General features: G+C 42.8%; 1 pseudogene; it reads right to left on the minus strand.

Annotated features, from left to right (window-relative positions):
- Positions 1–10,921: 10,921 nt before the first annotated feature.
- LOC111169658 (heterogeneous nuclear ribonucleoprotein K pseudogene) lies at positions 10,922–13,262 on the minus strand (annotated as a pseudogene).
- Positions 13,263–20,138: the final 6,876 nt, after the last annotated feature.

Genomic DNA, 20,138 nt, shown 5'->3' on the forward strand with positions numbered 1-20,138 from the left:
CATTACCACCATCTATCTTCAGAACTTCATCTTCCCAAAGTGAAACTCTGTACCCATTAAATAATAATGGATACATTATTATCTCCATTTTCCTCTCTCCCAGCCCCTGGAAACCACTATTCTATTTTCTGCTTGTAGCATTTTCTTTTCTTTTTTTAATATTTATTTATTTTGTTGCACCATGTCTTAGTTGCAGCAGGTAGTCTCCTTTGTTGTGGCTCCAGGACTCCTTAGTTGTGGCTTGCTGGCTACTTAGTTGCAGCACACAGGCTCCTTAGTTGTGGCATGCAAACTCTTAGTTGCAGCATGCATGTGGGATGTAGTTCCCTGACCAGGGATCGCATCCAGGCCCTCCGCATTAGGAGCACAGAGTCTTATCCACTGCGCCACCAGGGAAGTCCCTGTGGCGTTTTCTTTAACATGCATACCTAACATAGTGAAGTCTAAAGTTCAATCAGTATCTGTGCATTCTTTCCAAATACATAAGGATCTTAGAATTCTTTCATTCCAATCACACTCTCTTAATTTATTTGGTTTTCTCATCCAGCACTGTAGCCTCTTTCCCTTGTCACACACACACAAATCTCACAGTAGTTAATATTTTTATACACATATTTGTTAACATCTTTGCTCACCATTCCTTTTTTAAATTTTATTTCAGTTCTTCTATCCAGGATATCTGAAGTACATTCTTTAAGTTTTCTTTAGTGAATTTTTTTTGTCAGCACACTCTGTTTTTATTTGTTTGAAATGGTTTTATTTCACCTTTCTTCTTTTTTTTTTTAAATTTTTTTCTCTTTGGTCATTTATTTATTTATTTTTAAAGCAAGCATCTGCCTTTTAAAAAATATTTATTTATTTATTTATTTTTGGCTGTGTTGGGTCTTCGTTTCTGTGCGAGGGCTTTCTCTAGTTGTGGCGAGCGGGGGCCACTCTTCATTGCGGTGCGCGGGCCTCTTACTGTCGCGGCCTCTCTTGTTGCGGAGCATAAGCTCCAGATGCGCAGGCTCAGTAGTTGTGGCTCGTGGGCCTAGTTGCTCCGCGGCATGTGGGATCTTCCCAGACCAGGGCTCGAACCCGTGTCCCCTGCTTTGGCAGGCAGATTCTCAACCACTGCGCCACCAGGGAAGCCCTCACCTTTCTTCTTGAAAGAGCGTTTCACTAGGTATAGAATTATTGTAGGTCAACAGTTATTTTCTGTTAGCAAATTAAAGCTATTATTCCACCTGCTTTTGGTTCCCTTTGTTGCCATCGAGAAATTGGCCATAGTCTAATTGCTATTTCTTTGTGGGTGATCTGTGCTTTCTCTCCAGCTGCTTTTTAGACTCTCTTGCTCTCACTTTCGCTCTGTGTGTGTGTGTGCGTGCACACTGAATTATGACACCGCATTCCCAATATGCCTCATGGCCAAGCTGGGCCAAGTCATACCATTTACTTCAGTACTTCTCATACTTCAATGTGGATTCAAATCACTGGGGATAGTGTTAAGGTGCAGACCCTGATCTGGCAGGTCTGGGATGGGGCCTGACATTCTGCATGTCTGTCATAATCTCAGGTGCTGCTGGTCCAAGGACCACACTTTGAGTGGCATCATCTAGGAAACTTCACATTGAGCCCCATGTCAGGCACCACTGTGCTAGCTACTTTCTATACATTTTCTAATGTAATAATTACAACATTGGAATTGGAACTTACTCCTCTGAAATGGAACTTACTGTTTTTACTTTCCAGAATAGCGAACTGAGGGTCAGAAAATGATTTTTTTTTTTTGGCCCCACCACCTCGCTTGCAGGATCTTTAATTCCCTGACCAGGGACTGAACCCAGGCCACAGCAGTGAGAGTGCTGAGTCCTAACCACTGGATCACCAGTGAATTCCCAGAAAGATGAAATATTTTACAAAGTTAGTAAGTAGCAGAACTGGGCTCTGAACTTGAGTCTGTCTGACTTTATAGCTCATACTGGGCCTCCTGGTCAGCAAGACTGCTATGGACTGAACTGTGTACCCCTCCAAATTCATATGTTGAAGCCCTAACTCCCAGGTGGCTATATTTAGAGTAAGGAAGTAATTAAGGTTAAATGAGGTCATAAGGGTGGTACCCTGATCCAATAGGATTAGTCCTCATAAGAGGAAACATCAGAGAGCTTGTTCTCTTTCTCTGCCATGTGAGGGCACAGTGAGAATGTGGCCATCTGCAAATCAGGAAAAGAGCCTGCACCAGGAACTGAATTGGCTGGCACCTTGATCTTGGTCTTCCCAGGCTCTAGAACTGTGAGAAATAAATTTCTGTTGTTTAAGCCACCCAGTCTGTGGTATTTTGTTATGGCCCAAGCAGACTAGGACAGGGGCCCAGCTGCTGCAGATCAGCCAAGGATGCCAATTAAAATGAACTGCTCCCCTTCTATGGAATGTTGCTCTGCCCAAAAAGAGCAGGACTGGGGTAGAACCAAAATGATGATGATGACGATGATGATAATTCACACCCAAGCCAAAGCCACCTGTAACATTCACAAATGAAAACACATAAAAACAAGCTCAGAACAATAGAACCACCCCGAACATCACAACCTAAATCCAAACATTTTCCTTGAGAAGACAGAAAATGGCACAGCAATCAGATATTACCCACTAATTTGCTGCACATACTGAGATGGCTGAGTCTGCAGCCTTGTAGAGTGGACAGGTGAAATGAATAAACTAAGCCCTGGCTCTTACAGTTTAGCCAAGCCCCCTGTGCCTGCAAGTCATTGGAAACCATGAGTGTGGTAGGTTAGATACCTGAATGATTCTCCCAATGAGAAAATGAAAAAACTGAATACTGAATAAAATATTAAACAAAATATCTTTTATTTATTATTTTTTAATTTTTTGGCTGTGCCATGCAGCATGCAGGATCTTAGTTCCCCAACCAGGGATCAAACCCATGCCCCCTGCAGTGGAAGTGTGGAATCTTAACCACTGGACCGCCAGGGAAGTCCCCAAAATATCTTTTAAAATGTATCACTGAAAAAAAAAAAAAATGTATCACTGAACTGATACAAAAATGAGTAATGCACAGATCTCAAAACTGGGGGTAAAGGAGCCCCAAGGCCAGCTGGTACTCTGAGGCTTTCTGCTGGACACTGGATACTGTGAGCTTGTACTTTGATGGCTGCCCCAGGTGAGAGATCAAAGACGAATCTTAGGTTCCATCCAGTGATATGGGAAAAATGCATGCAGATATATCTACATAAATTTTACTGACATAAAGGATGTATGGCACCAATTTACAAATAATAATAAAATATACAATACTCCTTATTGTAAATTCTATATAGAAAACTGATTCACACAAAACACTTGATGATTTTTGCCAAACTCTTGTATCCATAGCCAACCTATGGTTGCAATTCACTGCAATTCTAAAGTGAATGTTGGCTAACACTTTTATTTATGTTAAGGAGGAAGATAAAATGAAACAACAAAGACATACATTGGCACTTCCTTTGTTAGTCAGTAATGTAAGCTACTTCTTTGCTAAATCAGATAATAATTTTGAATAGTGGAAGAATATTTCCTCAGTTTTTCTGTGCTATTCTCAATGTAATGGCTACAGACACAACACACTTTTAAGTTTAAATTATTAACATTTTCCATCAGTTTCTTAAGGCTAGACAATAAAACATTAAACCAAGCCTTCATTTGTAGCATTTGCTTATTTTCAGGTGTAAATACTCCCACCATGGCTGATTTCAAGCTACCAGTGTGACATCTCTGAACATCACAATACTATTATATAGGATTTCCACCACCGTAGAGACCACTATAAAGACTGATGAAGCAGATTTGAAAAAGAACCAAATCAATGTATAATAATTGAAATAAAATATTCCGTGGATGACCATGAAGAAATAGACAAATCCAGAATGTGGAATATACTACAAGATCAGTCTTTGGTTTCATCAAAAATCAATGTAAAAAAAAAAAATTGAGGTGAGGGAGGGGAGGAACAGTCCTAGATTAAAGATAAGAGATAAAATAACCAAATGTATTGTGTGTCCCTTGACTGGATCCTGGTTTGAAAATGTAGCTATAAAAAATATTTTAGGGCTTCCCTGGTGGCGCAGTGCTTGGGAGTCCGCCTGCCGATGCAGGGGACATGGGTTCGTAAGCTGGTCCGGGAGGATCCCACATGCCGCGGAGCGGCTGGGTCCGTGAGCCATGGCTGCTGAGCCTGCGCGTCCGGAGCCTGTGCTCCGCAACGGGAGAGGCCACAGCAGTGAGAGGCCCGCGTACCGCAAAAAAAAAAAAAAAAAGTATTTTAGAGTCAATTGGAGAAATTTTAATACACTCGGTATTAGCCAGGATTAAGGGATTATTGTTATTTTTCGTGGGTGTGATAATGATATTGAGTTATTTAGGAGAATGCTTTTTAAAAAAAGAGATACATGCTGAAGTATTTAATATTGAAGTATCATGATGTCTGTTACTTATTTTAATTAAGATAGTTCAACAAACACATATAAATGAAACAAGTATGACAAGATGTTAAAATGATTGAATTTAGGTCACAAGAATATAGGTGGTTATTATACAATTCTTTCCTTTATATTTAATGTTTGAAATTTTCCATGATTCAAAACAAATTTTTTCAACAGTAAATGGTTTAAATCAGGGGTTAGCAAGCTTTTTCTTTTCAGGAGAGAGCCAGGGCCAGGCAGTCCTGAGAATTGAAGGGAAGGGAGGGGAACCTGAAGAATTGGGACTGCTGAGAGCTGACACCAGGCCAAGCTCCCGCCATCCACTTGCACTGCCTAGAGGGGCAACACCGGGCAAGGTCCGCACTGTGCTGCTGCTCTCCAAGGGGTCTTTTTTTTTGGCCTCGCCATGCAGCATGCAGGATCTTGCTGCCCAGGGATCGAACCCATGCCCCCAGCATTGGGAGCATGGAGTCTTAACCACTAGACCACCAGGGAAGTCCCTCCAAGGGGTCTTACTGGTCGGTTGTGTCAGTGGTTACTGGTGACTATAAAAGGCTCATCCTCAGTCAGTTCTTCTCTTATCTGAACTCTTAGCTGTTGACAGAATCTGCCGTTTTACTCTCATCTCTGGGACTTTGTACCTTTCTTCCCCATCACTTTTCCCTGACTCATTCCTGCTCCTTCCTGAAAACTCAGCTTGAAGGCCACCTTTTCCAGGAAGCTGTCTCTGCCCCTCCTTAACTAACTGCTCCCTTCCCAGCCTGTCTTCCCCACACTCATGTCTCACATACTTTAGGGATGCTGTGCACCTGCCTGCCTTTCCCTCTAGTTCCTTGGAAAAGTCTAGAGAGTTGTGAGGTTAGGAGGGCATGCTCAGGATTGAATGCTGGCTGTGCCACTTCCCAGCTCTGTGAATTTGAACAAGTCTCTGAATTTCTAGGACCTTCACTTTCCTCATTGGTAAGATGGAGGCACAGATCTTTTGAGAATTAAATAAGGTAAGAGGTGAATGGCATGCGAGACTTTGAGCTACAACACAGGTGTGCAAGAAACACCACACTTCCTTATTTTCTTTAAATCAGCTTAAGTCTGACTCCAATAGGCTGGAGGGGAATTCAACTTCAGTTCTTACTGGGGCTTTCCTCCTCTCTCTCTTTCTCTCTGTTCACACATGAAAACTTTCATGGTGTATGGAGAATGGGAGAAGGGCCCTAAATCTTGAGTCCCACCCTAGACGTCAGAGATTTGCACACTTGAGTATGTAGGATAGTGGTTGTGGTTAAGGGAGAGTTCAAGAGTTGGTCCAGCCTCCACCCCACAACAGCTGTGTTGCTATGATAAATTCACTTGACCTCTCTGACCCTCAGTTTCTTCATTCTTAAAGTGAGGGTTGTTCTAAGGACTCAAGCCAGTCCATAGAAAGCACTTAGCGCAGAGTAAATATAAAGCATGTGGCACCCGGAAATAGTTAATTCAATAAAAGTTAGCCATTATTATTATAATGTACAATGTATTTATTATTGATCTTGTAGTCAGCCATCTTGCTAAATTCTCTTATTATTTCTAACAACTTGTTTGTAGATTCATCTTTTGGCTTTCCATGCAGACAATTGCATAATTTGCAAGGATAGTTTTACTTCCTCCTCTCCAATCCTTATCCTTCCATTCGTTTTATGACCTGACTGTGACCTCTGGAATAATGCTAAATAGAAAGGATGATAGAGGGCCTTGTCCTCATCTGGATTTTAAAAAGGATGCTTCCTATTTTCCCCACTAAGAATGATGTTTTCTATAGCTTTTCAGTAAATTAAGGTAATCGGTGTATTTACATTCTTTGTTGTCTATTTGCTGACCTTCTCTCTCCAGTGGCCTTTAGACCCTTGACGACAGGGACTGTATGTGCCATGAATCAAGACAATTCCCACAGGGTTTAATTTACTGGTGGCCTGTCATTAGCCAAGGCTCTGGGCTGCCTGCCCCATTTGAGGCTGCACTGGAGTCCAGCCTTCAGCCTGCACCAGAGTCCAGCCTTGAGCCTGCACCACTAGCCCTCTTTCCCATTGCTGGTTGATTACAAGAGTTTTGTGGGAAACCTTTTAAATAGAGAAAACCTCAGTCCACCTCCTGTGTTCCTCCTTTCCTCTCACACCACTACCACACTCAGAATACTTCTGACACCAGTTGTGTGGGTTTTTTCCCCCAACAAGCAATTCTCTGTGACACCAGCTGGGTGTCCTACAATTTAACTCAATTCTGACACTATCTACCTGGAGAGAGTGTCAGATCCCATAGGTTAAGGGCTCAGTCCCATGAGACTGGCCCCCCACTTCAGATGCCAATGGCACATACTAGGTCCCCAAGTTATGCACAACTTCTGTCCAACTTGGCTACAAATCAAAAGTTCCCACAACCTCCTCCCCCTTGGATCTGATTACTTGCTAGAGCAGCTCACAGAACTCAGGGAAACACTTATGTTTCCCAGTTTATTAAAGACTATGATGAAGGATGCAGATAAACAGCCAGATGAAGAGATACACAGGGCGAGGCCTGGAAGGGTCCTGAGCACAGGATTTTCTTTGGGTTTTTTGTGTTGTTGTTTTAATTTTTATTGGAGTATAGTTGCTTTACAATGTTGTGTTAATTTCTGCTGTATAGCAAAGTGAATCAGCTATATGTATACATATATCTACTCTTTTTTGGATTTCCTTCCCATTTATGTCACTACAGAGCATTAAGTAGAGTTCCCTGGAGCACAGGATTTTCCCTCCCTGTGGAGCTGGAGCATGTCAGCCTCCCAGTACATGGATGTGTTTACCAACCTGCAAGCTCCCTAAACCCCACACTACTGGGATTCTATGGAGGCTTCCTCACATGGGCATGATCAATTACTGACTCCCTTTCCAGCCCCTTTCCCCTCTCTAGAGAATGGGGAGCATGGCTGAAAATTCCAAGCTTCTAATCATGGCTTGATCTCTCTGGCGACCAGCTCCCATCAAGAGCCCACCCAGAGTCACCTCACTAGAACAAAAGACACTCCTATCACCTAGAAAATTCCAAGGGATTTAGGAGCCCTGTGTCAGGGACCAGGTCAAAGACCAAATATTAGAACAAAAGATGCTCCTAATGCTCTTATCACTTTTTTACAAGGGTGTTTTTTGTTTGTTTGTTTGTTTTACACTCAGGTTGCCCTGTGTCAGGAGCTGGAACAGACAGAGACAAATGTACCTTGCTTTTTCACATCCAGGATAACCAAAGGGGATCAGGTGCTGGCTAACCACTTCCTTGGACCCTGGCTCCTAATCTCAAGGCAAACATGGCCCCAAATCAAATCCATCCCAGAGGAATGACCCAGAGAACAGTTGGCATCTTTCCCAGATTCTTATTTAAGATCTTTTCCTTTTCCTGGGAGCTCCAACAAGCGGGGTTCCGGGTGGGGCCTGGTGACCCTCTGTGGAGTCCAGCTTACACTGCAGATAATGAACAACCCACTTCTCTCCCTCTTTCAACACTGAGTCCCTTCCCCACTCTGCATTCCTCCCCTCTCTGACTCCCTGTCTATCAAGGCCTGGCCTTGAAGTCTCACAGTTTGCCCTTTACCCTGCATGCCTATCAGCATCTCTCTATAATTGTCAGGGGTCAGGCAGACGCTCCCTCTCCCTAGAAGTGAAGGAGGCTGTCCTCTCAGGCCATTTGGCTGAGCCAGCACCTTGTCACACACAGATGGATCCACTTTAGACCTGCTTGTAGGGGGGACCACCGGGCCTGCTCAGACCTCCAGTCCTACACGTGATTCCTACTTTTCTGCAACTCTCTGGCTTTCTCACAACTCCATGTATCTGACCTCCCTAATTAGTACATAGGGAGAAATATACTTATCTGTACTTCATAGACAGATATATGCTTAATAAAGAAACTGAACCCCTGCTGGGTTCTGCAGGGTCCACAGTGAGCACCTGATTCCCAGGTAAGAGGTCTGGGGCCTGGAGGACCATTGGTAGAGGTAGGGCCTTGGGGACTTGCACTTTTGCTAGCCCTGCCTTACATTATGTAGAGCATATTAAAATGCCTCCACATTTCACATTAAATATAAACTTGCCCTAAAATCATTTGAAATGATGTGGGGACATTTCTTTCTCTTCTTTCTGCTACAAAAATATATTGTAAAATTTTATTACATTTTTCATAAATAAAATAAAGAATAATATAATAAAAACCTGTGGTACTCACCACCAGCTTAAGCAATAAAATGTTCGCAGGATAGCTGAAATATCCTGTGTACCTCTCTCTGCTACCCTCCCCTCCCTACAAAGGAAACTACCATCCTGAATTTTGAGTGTATTGTTCCTACTGATTTCCTTAAACTTTATATATATTTCTGAAACAGATTGAAAATGTTTGCATTTTCAGCTCTATCACAGTGATTTACGAAAATAATTTTTACAATTTTGCATTTGAAGTTATCTGGTTACAAGTTACTTACATTCCGATTGGTTCTGATTCTTAGTCGTCATCACTTAGATTCTTGTAGAATGAAAAAATCTAACATATAAATGGATTTCAAGTGTTATTAAATGTTTGCGAAGACAGTTAAGGAAGTTAAAGTAATAGTGTTTTGTAGACACTTCACAAGGCATTCACTAGTTTTGGTTTTGCACTTTTCCTTTCATATTTCGAGGCCAAACACCTTTTTCCCAGGTGATATAAATGTTTCTATTGATAGGAAAACCTCCTAGGCCTAGCACTTGTCCAGAGTCTCTGAGGGGTACAACAGGCTGGCTGTGCCCACCACAGAGCAACAGCAGCAGCAAAATTAAGCTGACACTTTGGAGCACCCACTGAGCCAGGCCCCCCTGTCCTCAGCCTTTCACATCTGCCTATGAATTCACTTACTCCTATCAGGTAGATGCTACAGCCATCCCACTTTCTATTAGAGGAAATAGGCACCAGGAAGTCCTGTGCCAGGTGGAAAGGGGTGGAGCTGGGATTTGAACCCAGGCAGCTGCCACCCTTCCTCCTACTGCCTTCCATTTTCTGAGCCCCACCTGTACCGTACATGAATGTGTACGGTATCAGAATCCTCTCAAGGACCAGGCATTGTTATCCCCATTTTATGAGGGAACCTAGCTCAGAGACTTGCTCCGGGTCACGCGGTTGAAAGAGGTGGCAGATTTGGGATTTGAATCTGCGCCTGCGTGATTCCAAATGCTGTGTGTAATTTTCGGGACACCGCACTGCTGCCCTCTCCGAACCTTGCCGCTTGGCAGCCAGGCCGAGTTCCCTCCTGCTCACCTCTCCTCCCTCAACTCATCCCTTTAAGGGAGGGAAGGATCTGCAGGTGTTAGGGGTGGGTGAAGAGGGGCACCGACCTAGCTCACCCTCACCCAGATTCCAGGCCTCTGTCAGCCCAGGGCCTCTGCAGTAGGGAGGGGGCTCTTTATCTGCAAGTCCTGGCACCGTGCCTCTTCCTCCCCTCCCTGCCAGCTCTCCCTCCCACCACCCCCCCTTCTCTCCCCACCCGCCTCCTACCCAGGGTGGTGAGTAGGTGGTTAGAAGCAGGCCTCACTGCTTTCTGCTTTCCACGTGATAGTCTCAGCTGACTGGCTCCCCTCCCCCTGCAGATCCCCTTTATCTTGAGCCATCAGAATCTCTCTGGAGAGCACCCTCCCCTCCCCCAAGGTCACCTCCAGGGGGTTTGGCTCTTGCTCACTGAACAGGCCCCCTTCTTCCTGGAAATGGAAGATGGTTTTAAAGAGCCAGATCCTTCCCTGGAGTCTTCTACTTTCCACCCCAGGGAACAGAATCAGAGTGAAGGTGGGGCGGGGAAGGGAAGGACCATGGCTTGGAACCAGAAGACTAGGGTTTTGTCTCTGGGTCTGTGCCTCATTCGTTGTCTGACCTTGGACTAGTCGCATCCTCTTTCTGGGCCTCAGTTTCCTCAACTAGAGAGTGTGGCTGGACCAGATGCTCTCCAAGATCCTTTTCTTCTAGAGGTGTATGACTAAATCTATCCCATGCCCTGCAACGTTGGATATGTGACAGGTATATATACATATAATTTTTTTTTCTTTAACTAGAAATACGAGCAAACCTGTCTCCTGCTATTTCAGGAAGAAGTCTCACTGACTTTTCAGCCCAGAGAGGGAAGAGAAAACCAAGGTGAAACTAATACCTAGGGGAGAGAGGAGGAACTCTCAGGCTGAAGCAGGAAGGGGGAGGGAATTCCAGGGTACAATTTTGGAAGTACACTAGAATCAGAGATGGAGTTTTTTTTGTTTTGGGTTTTTAAAAAATATTTATTTATTTATTTGGCTGCGTCGGGTCTTAGTTGCGGCACGTGGGATCTTTATTGTGGCACGCAGGCTTCTCTCTAGTTGTGGCACGTGGGCTTAGTTGCCCCAGCATGTAGGATCTTAGTCTCCCAACCAGGGATCAAACCTGTGTCCCCTGCAGTGGAAGGCAGATTTTTTTTTTTTTTTAGGTTCACTAACTTTATTTTAAAAATCATAAAACTTTTCTTACAAAAAAGCATTACATTCTGCACACTGGTCTGAATAGATGCCAGGGACATATGGACTATTGTTACTTTTCCTCCCTGTCCCACCCCTCCGGATGTTACAGCGGCCACAAAGCAAAGTGTTCACAATAATTAGATGGGGGGACTTTTTTAAACCACCAACAATGAACAAAAATTAAAATTCGCTCTGCCGCTGTTTCAAAATTTCAGTGTTAGTTTTTGTGTACCCTCCCCCAACCCCCAACCCTGTTTGTAAGGAACTAAAACATTTCATCTGGTGAACAGCAAAGATTTCACTACACCTCAAATTCAGAACACCTACGAGGTAGAGGAATGTTGGCTTTTTAAACAGAAGCAGATTAAAAAAAAAAAAAGATGCAGGACTCCTTCAGTTCTTCACTAGTCTTAGAAAAATTTTCCAGAATACTGCTTCACACTGTCCTGCAGCAAATCCTGTGCATTCTGTATCTGGTCCCGTGTTCCTATAATGGTAATGATCTGATCTTCGGACACTTCTAAAGGCTCATCAATTTTGATTGAAGCTCCTGACTCATGACGGATTTGTTTAATCTGCTGACCACCTTTGCCAATAATCGATCCAGCCAAATCTTTGGGAATAGTTACTTGTGTAGTAATAATAGGTCCGCCAAGATCACCATATGAGCCACAACCTCCAGCATAGGAATAATCACATCCAGAGCCACCCTGTGGTTCATAAGCCATCTGCCACTCTGATGGGCTCCATGCATCTATTGCAGAGTCCCAGGTTTCATCAGCACTGAAACCAACCATGCCATCATAACGGTCTCCAGGTCTCCCTCTTCTGTCATAGGCCATTAGATCTCCTCCTCTAGGTGGTGGTGGTGGAGGAAGAGGAAGATTCCGAGCTCTGCCACCACCCGAGCCCCCTCGTCCAGGAGGAGGTGGAGGAGGTCCTGGACGGGCTCCTATCATCACAATCTCTTCTGGATGGAGGCATGGGACGCCCACGCTGACCAGGAGGCATTCTGTCAAAACCACCTCTTCCCCGCATGGGAAATCCCATGGGACGTCCACAGCGGTCATCGACCATCATTGTAAAACCACCATAATCATAGATTTCATCGTAAAATTTGGGATCATAAGGCTGAGCATGTCCTTTGATGGGAGACTCTGATATAAGATCAAGGATGATCTTTATGCACTTTACAACCCTATCAGGTTTTCCTCCAATAAGAACGAATCTGTCAGTGGATTGAGGACAACGTTCCTGGAAAAGCTTGATTGTTGTCTGAGTGTTCTCTCGAAGTTCTTTGATTTTAGCACCTTTGACGCCAATAATTCCTCCAGCCAGACTCTGATGAATCAACAGTCTCAACTCACAGTCAAAGTCGCTTCCTTTATAGTGTTGGTAATTTAAGCATTGCACAGCATCAGATTCGAGCGGGAGCTGGCTGGTTGCAGTGGGTGATGGCAACTGCAGTCCCTTTTCCAAGGTAGGGATGATTTTCTTCAGAATTTCTCCGATTGTTTCAATATTAGCACTGTTCAGTATGCGCTCGGGGCCACTGCTGTCTGGGACTGAAACACTGGCATTGTAGTCTGTACGGAGAGCCTTAATATTCTTGCCTCCTTTTCCAATCACTGCCCCAGCATTCTTGCTCTGCAGCAGAATGAGTAATTCAACCATCTCATCAGTGTTTCTAGATCTTTTCAAAGCTTGTTCCTCTTCCTATCTTTAGCAGGGTGTTTATCAAATCCGCCACTGGTTTCGGTGTTGGGAAGGGTTTCCTCTGGCTGTTCAGTTTCCATTTTCTTGTATTAAAGGGACACACCAATCAGTTATTAAATATATCCTTGCAGGGCAGAACTGAAGTGTTCTGGGTGGGACCAACTGACACCCTAGTGCTGCAGTAACCGGGCAAGGCTACCGTCCCTATCGGAAGGCGGATTCTTAACCACTGGACCATCGGGGAAGTCCCAGGGATGGAGCTTTTGAAAATGGGATCCCTGAGCCGTACTCCAGACCAATTAAATCAGAATTTCTGGGCATGGCCGTGATGTAGGTGTAACAAACCCAGTTAGAAGTAGTTGGAGGAGTAATAGTTACAAGAGGAGACCTTTAAAAAATAAGGTTGCAGTTATCAGCTGCCAGCAGACATTGTTTTGAGAATAGCTGGTGGCATCCCAAGTCTGACATAGCTCAGAAAACTCAATTTCTTGGCAATACAAGAACTTGTCTAAAATCACACCCATAGTGTCACCTAGTTATTTCCTTGGATGTCTGAACCACAGCTACTCCATTTTGACTTTTAATTGTAATTCTCTCCTTAATAGCCAAAGCACATGTCACTGTTAATGATGTTAGTGTTTCTCTGGGTACGAGAAGATACAAGAGTTTGGGCTCATAAAATCTTCTCCTGAAAATATCTAACTATCTGAAGGCTTGTTCTGCCAGTTTTACCCAGAGCACAGAGCGCCTCGTTCCTGATCTCCACCCTGAACTCCTTTCAGGGGGTGTTGAAAGTCAGCAGCTGCAGTGGCTCCTGATTTAATCTTTGTAGAGGCACATGGCAAGTGCCAATGGCAAGTGCCAATTTGTAGGTGACAGGGCCTCCTCGTGGTTATAAATTTAACCATGGTTTGGGAGGCATTTCATGACCATTTTGTCCCATGGTGCCAGGAATGCTCATTCCCAGGTCTGGCGAAGATTTTGCTGATAGGCTACTCAATGTACTATTATTGGACTAGGCCTTACAAGCAGCAGAAAGTCTCTGGACCACCTGTCTTACTTGTCTCTTATGGTCCAGGAAAATATTCCCTCTTGTTGCTTCTTCCCATATCTAGAGTTACACTCTTACAATTATTGATCTCATATGGAACTATATATCATCATTTTATCAGAGGCTCAGTCACACATTTGGTAATGTAAGAAACAACAATTTTGTAAAACAGACAATATAAAAAAATATATAGCTAGTAGTATTAGTAAGTTCATAAGTAAGAATTAAGCCAAGAACTTCCATTAGGTGTGGCCCAATATATCCCAGGTCATCTGACTTATCTTTATCTTATCAATCCTTATCTTTCAGGGAAATTATATATTGGCACTGTCCATAAGGCACCCAGCCCAGTTTCCTAGTGTTACTAGACTGACTATCTTTAGTATGATTTAATTATCCCCAACATAGAGGAGCCTTTAAACTTAAATTACCATAGCCTAGTGTTAACTACATAAATCCATCCCATAATTGTGGGAGGTTTTATTCCTTGGCTGAAATTTTGCTTGTTGCTCTGATTGAGCTTGAGTAATAGAGGAAAATTCATATTTATGGCCAAGGTCAGAACAGGTATTATTAATTGGTTAGGTGAGGGGATCCCATCTAGTAATATCAATAGTGGCCTGAACATGACTTAATTTTTTCTCCATAAAGTCTAAAGAATATTGTGGCCACACTGTCAAAAATTTCCTAAGGGCCAACCAATTAGAGCCTTGGAATGGAGATATCTAGCAAGGAAACTCAGAAGTACTAGGCACAGGTAATTGGCCACAAACCCAACAACTGGACTGATTTTTAAAACTAGCATAGGATCATACCCATGATAGGAAAACATTTGATTCATATGCAGAGGTCTAAGAAGTCAAGAAAACATTATAAATGATCATACAAGTCAGGTCCAGGATCTTGGGCTGTCTACTTCTGATGTCATCTTCTCTTCCTAGTGCAAGTGTAGTTTCTCCCCTGTTTGAATGTTGTTTTAAGGTGAGTTTGAGGACAGCAGTCCTCTCTATAGGCCAGTCCAGTGCAGGGGCCCTGTTAGTGAGGTAGCCAGCCTAATTTATCTGCTAAAGCTGCTGGGAACCTAAGAGTTTCCAATCTCTGGAGGGAGCAGAGAGAGAGAAAATATAAATGTTTCAATTCTGGTTGCAAAAGTAATTTACCAAATTACTGTAAGTAATTTACCAAATTACTGTAAGCCATAATTAGTTTGAGGGGAAGATTTTCCTTACACCTGGAAAACACAGATTTAAACCAGTAAAATTTTCAGATAGAAACCATAAAAATTATAACCACATTTGTCAGTTCACTCAGTCCTATGTAACTAATCCTTTTTGTTAACAGCTTTATGAAGCCGTCAGGTTTTTCATTAGGATTCTTCCATTTCTTACCCAGTTCAGCATTATGGTCTGAAAGTCAGAAACTTGTATTAATCCAAAAGTCCTTTCTATAAGTCTTATTGAAGAGGAAGCATTTTTGCAAAGGTATTAGGGTGAAACTGTAAGTGTCTATAATGACAAAAGACTTAAGAAGGCACATTTAAAATCTGATTACAATGCAATTGACAAAGTAACTTGGTTACTGTTGTGATATACAACACTTTAAGATAATAATTAGAATTATCACTGATAACATTTTACCAGGACATATCAGATCTTTAGGAATTCCATATAATTTACAAATTAACCTCAGAAATATTATCCAAAGACACATACTGAGACACATATACATATCCAGACAGACACAACGAGAGAGCTAGCTTCATTTTCTAAACTTAGTCATGAATCAGATATCACAATATAAAACTCACTCATTTATAAATAACAGTTGGAATAAGAAAAATTGTAAAAGGCTTCATTCCCTGTTTTTTTCCCCTCAGTTTCAGGAATCAGAGGCGGTCTAGATAAGTGTTCCTGAGAACCCTAGTCTCAAGGCACAGGGAGAGAATATAAGCTTCTCCTAGTAGGACTTGCTCCTCAGGGTCAGAATTCTGGGGGAAAAAAAAATGTATTTTAACAAGCTAGCTTTCTCTAATTGCACATGCAAAAAACAACCAGTTTTGCAATTTCAAAAAAAGTTTTTTCTTAACCAGAGGAGTCGAAGCTGCCTTTAGAAGTGGATGTCTAGGAGTAGAAATGGGTAAGAGGATTTTGACTGACATTGGTAGAGATGATTTCTCCTCTGTGTCCCCTACCCCAAACCCAGGAAATGCATAAACAAGACATTCAAAGTAAGATTGGTGTTTCCTTTGGATGTGACACATTGAGACCCATCTTAAGGTGGGAGCAAGGAGGCTCAGCCAATTTAAGTCACATGCAAGATAGGGGATTATGAGATCTTTTTCTTCAAATACCAGGGATGCTTCAGATGGGCCCCACATGAAAACAGAGGCCATGTTAGCTGTTACTTCAAAGGCATCACTCTGTACAAGTGGCACTTGGAAGGTTCACCTCCCTGCAGACTGCTGCGTTTTGGACTTAGCACCTGGAGTGTTCCCGTTCCCTGTCCTGATTCTGACATTCTAACCTCATGTCCTGATTCTGACATTCTAACCTCATCCTCCCTGACTCCCTTTTCCTTTCCCTTCTCTTCACTTCCCTTGCTGTCAGGTCCTGTCCAACCCCCAGAAAACAGTTCCTTCTAGAGCACTTCATGGATTCCCCTTTCATGATTTTAGTGTCCATTTCCCTCTACTGTTCAACATGTTCTATGACAACTGAGGATAGTTATTTAATTAATTTTAGTTTGTTTTTTACTTATTTGTATTAGGTCAGAAAGGTCTTAAATCAGTTTAAGATTATTGGAGAACCAAAGCTCTATGTTGTGTTTGAGTTTGAATCTGCTAGAGCCACTTTTTTTTTTTTTTTTTTTTAACTTTCACAGCCAGTAAAAGCAGGAGATACACCCAGGGGTCTGAGATTTTTCTAACAGAAGGGCCTGTAGTTAGTTCATTTATAGCCTAAGTTAGCAAATTCCAGTTCCTTCAACAAATGTTTTATATATTAAATGAATAATACATTGTTTCCAGGGCTTCCCCAGTGTGGAGACTCTGTACTTAACACTAAATAACCATCTCAAGAGGAACTCTGTATTAGTTTGCTCAGGAGTAAATGAGACAGAGGTTAAAATGTAAATAGGAGCTTTCTCCCACCTCTCTGGTGTCTTGATTCCTTTTGCTCTAGAGATCCCTGGAATTTAAATATTCTTCCATCCCCTTTCACTTTCTTTTACTAAACTTCAAAGTAATTGATATAACAGTACTCTTCCCTGTAGTGTCTTTTCATCTTAATCAAACCTAAATCAAAGTGATTTTTTTTAGATATATAATTCCTATTTCCACATAGGGATACATGAAATGCAGCAAGATTATATAAATAAAAAGTAAAGTTTTCCCCTTGATGGGGAAAACAAGGATAAGAACATAAAATTAAACGAGGAACAAGGCTACAATTAAAAACAAACAAGCAAACAAAAAAATCCACTATGGAATTCTATACTTTTGCTACAAGTACTTGTGTATTGGGTTTCCTGGCAGGCAAGGGGAAAAGGGACAACTAGTTAGTTACATACTTCATAGTGTCTATGTGGTAAAAAATGAATCCACAGCTTAAGAGAGGCACAGTTAAAAGACCAGAATGACCCTGTGTAAAGTAGGGAGCCACCCCTTCAATACCAGCTTTGCAATAGACTTGGTGCCGAGTTTTGCATAGCATTTTTTTTGCGAAGCACAGCAGAGTAAAGGTGACTCTGCAGGAAGTGGTATTCATCCCCTGTTGGTCTGGTTTACACTTGGGTTAATTTTTAAATATCTGGATTGGATCATCTGGTTGACCTTCAAAGAGAGTTTATTACCAGAAAAAAGGTCTATCAGTTATCCGGACAGTTGCAAGCAACAGAAACTCCAGCCCTACTGGCTAAAACAAAATGACGTTCTGTGTTCCTGGAACCAAAAAGATGAGCAGTAGTTTTAGCATCAGACAAGGGTTTACCTAGGACATAAGTGCTCTGAACAGGCCTGGTTTCTTTCTCTACATTTCTCAGGATCACTTCCTGGGTGTTGGCTCCATGCTCAGACAGATCAAACAGCTCTCAGAACTGACAGCACTGAGAGTAACAGTGTGCTGTTACATTGATACAAATAGTTATAATGTTGGAAAATTTCTATGCTCACTGGTAAATAGCCACCATCCCAAGCTATCTGAGTAACCCCTAATGTGATGGTTAATTTTTTTGTTTTGCAATATGCGGGCCTCTCACTGTTGTGGCCTCTCCCGTTGTGGAGCACAGGTTCCAGACACACAGGCTCAGCAGCCATGGCTCACGGGCCTAGCCGCTCCGCGGCATGTGGGATCTTCCCGGACCGGGGCACGAACCCATGTCCTCTGCATCGGCAGGCGGACTCTCAACCACTGTGCCACCAGGGAAGCCCAATGATGGTTAATTTTATGTTCAACTTAACTGGACCAAAGGGTGCCCAGGTTAAACATTATTTATGGGTGTTTCCAGGTGAGATTAGCATTTAAATGGTGGACCCAATGGAGGTGGGATGTCATCCAATCCACTGAAGGCCTAAATAGAGCAAAAAGAAGGCGGAAGGAGGAATTCACCCCTTTTGCTTCCTACTTGCCTGCTTGAGCTGGGACATCAGTTTTCTCCTGCTCTTGGACTGGAATTTATACTACAGTAAGTCCCCTACATATGAACGACTTCCATCCCAAGAGCGTGTTTGTAAGTCCAATTTGTTCGTAAATCCAACAAAGTTAGCCTAGGTACCTGACTTTTACAGATAATGTCAGAGACACATGAACTAACTTACGTGATTGGACATGCGAACACATGTTCGCATCTTTGAAAGTTCGCAACTTGAAGGTTCGTATGTAGGGGATTTACTGTATTGGCTCTCTCATTCTCAGTACTTAGGACTCAGACTAGAATTACACCTCTGGCTTTCCAGCTTGCAGATGGTAGATCATGGGACTTCTCCACCTCCAAAATCATGTGGGCCAATTCCTCATAATAAATCTCTTCCTATATTCATGTATTCTATTGGTTCTTTTCCTCTGGAGAACCCTGAGTAATACACCTAGCTACCCTGGACCTCCCTAAAATGCAACTAAAGTGTTAAAGCCCAGCATAGCCAGGAGCCTTTAAATCCTTACTTCCTGCGCTGGCTTGTTCTGATTTTGAAAATCATCCCTGACTATATTTTCTCCTTTATATTGACTGGGGTAGAGAAGGTGTTTTCCCCAGCATCCTCAGTAAACGTCCTGAGTCTCAGTCTGATTGCATTAGCTTAGGTCACGGATACATCCCTTAATCAATCACTGTGAACTAGAAAGCATTGATTGGCCTAGGCTAGATTACATGTTCTATCCTTGACCCCACTAGTCCCAAGATAAGCACCTTGTCTGGGAGCAAAGTGGTGGAGCAGAAACTCATGGGCTTTAGAATCAGACAGATCCTGGTTAGTTCATTCATTCATGAATCAAAGCAGTGGGAATAAGGTACCAAACAAAACAGACCTAGTCCAAGCCCTAATGGAGACACTAAATGAGTGTATCAGTTATATAATGCTGTGTTAACAAACCACCCCCAAACTCAGTGATTTAAAAACAACAACCCTTTTATTTGCTCACCACTGTGTGTGTCAGCAATGTGGGCTGGGCTCAGCTGAATGATTCTTCTGGACTCACTCCTGTGGCTTCAGTCAACTTGTGGGGCAGCTGGGGCTGGTTGATCTAGGGTGGCCTTACTCCAAGGTCTGTCAGTAGTGGTTGGCTGGGCCAGGGTACTCCAGCAGGCTAGCCTGGGCTTCTTCACTTGACAGCAGTGTTTGAAGAAGGCAAGCCCAATGCACATGTGCTTTTCAAGTCTGTGATTGCATCATCATGCTAATGTGCCATCGGCCTAAGCAAATCACATGGCCAGGCCCTAGAATCATTATGATGAGAGGCTTCCCAAGAACGTGAGTATGGAGAGACATGATCAATTGGGGACAGACTGTAACAATCTTCCACAATCTGTAGTAAACACATAAACAAATGACAAATTTTGATTACTGCTCTGAAGGAAGAGAGCAAGATGCTGTGAGAGGATTATAGGAAGGCCCTCATTTTAGGTGGTAGTCAGGGCAGGCCTTTCTGAAGAGGGTCATTTGCACTGATATCTAAAGAAGGACTAGCCACATGAATGCAGAGAAAGAACTGGAAAGGAGGACATCTATGACCTTGCTAATCCAAGTGGTTCCTGGACCAGCAACATTGGCATCACCTGGGATTTGTTAGCGAAACAGTAACTCAGGCTCTGTTCCAGGCCTGTTGAATCAGAATCTGCATTTTTTTTTGCTTATGATTACCCTTTTTATTTTTTGAATTTTATTAATACAGCAGGTTCTTATTAGTTATC

This window comes from Delphinapterus leucas, chromosome 2 (genome assembly GCF_059928025.1).
Source record: "Delphinapterus leucas isolate spDelLeu-1000000601 "Yukka" chromosome 2, BTC_Dleu_Yukka2, whole genome shotgun sequence".
In the NCBI taxonomy this organism is placed as follows: domain Eukaryota; kingdom Metazoa; phylum Chordata; class Mammalia; order Artiodactyla; family Monodontidae; genus Delphinapterus; species Delphinapterus leucas.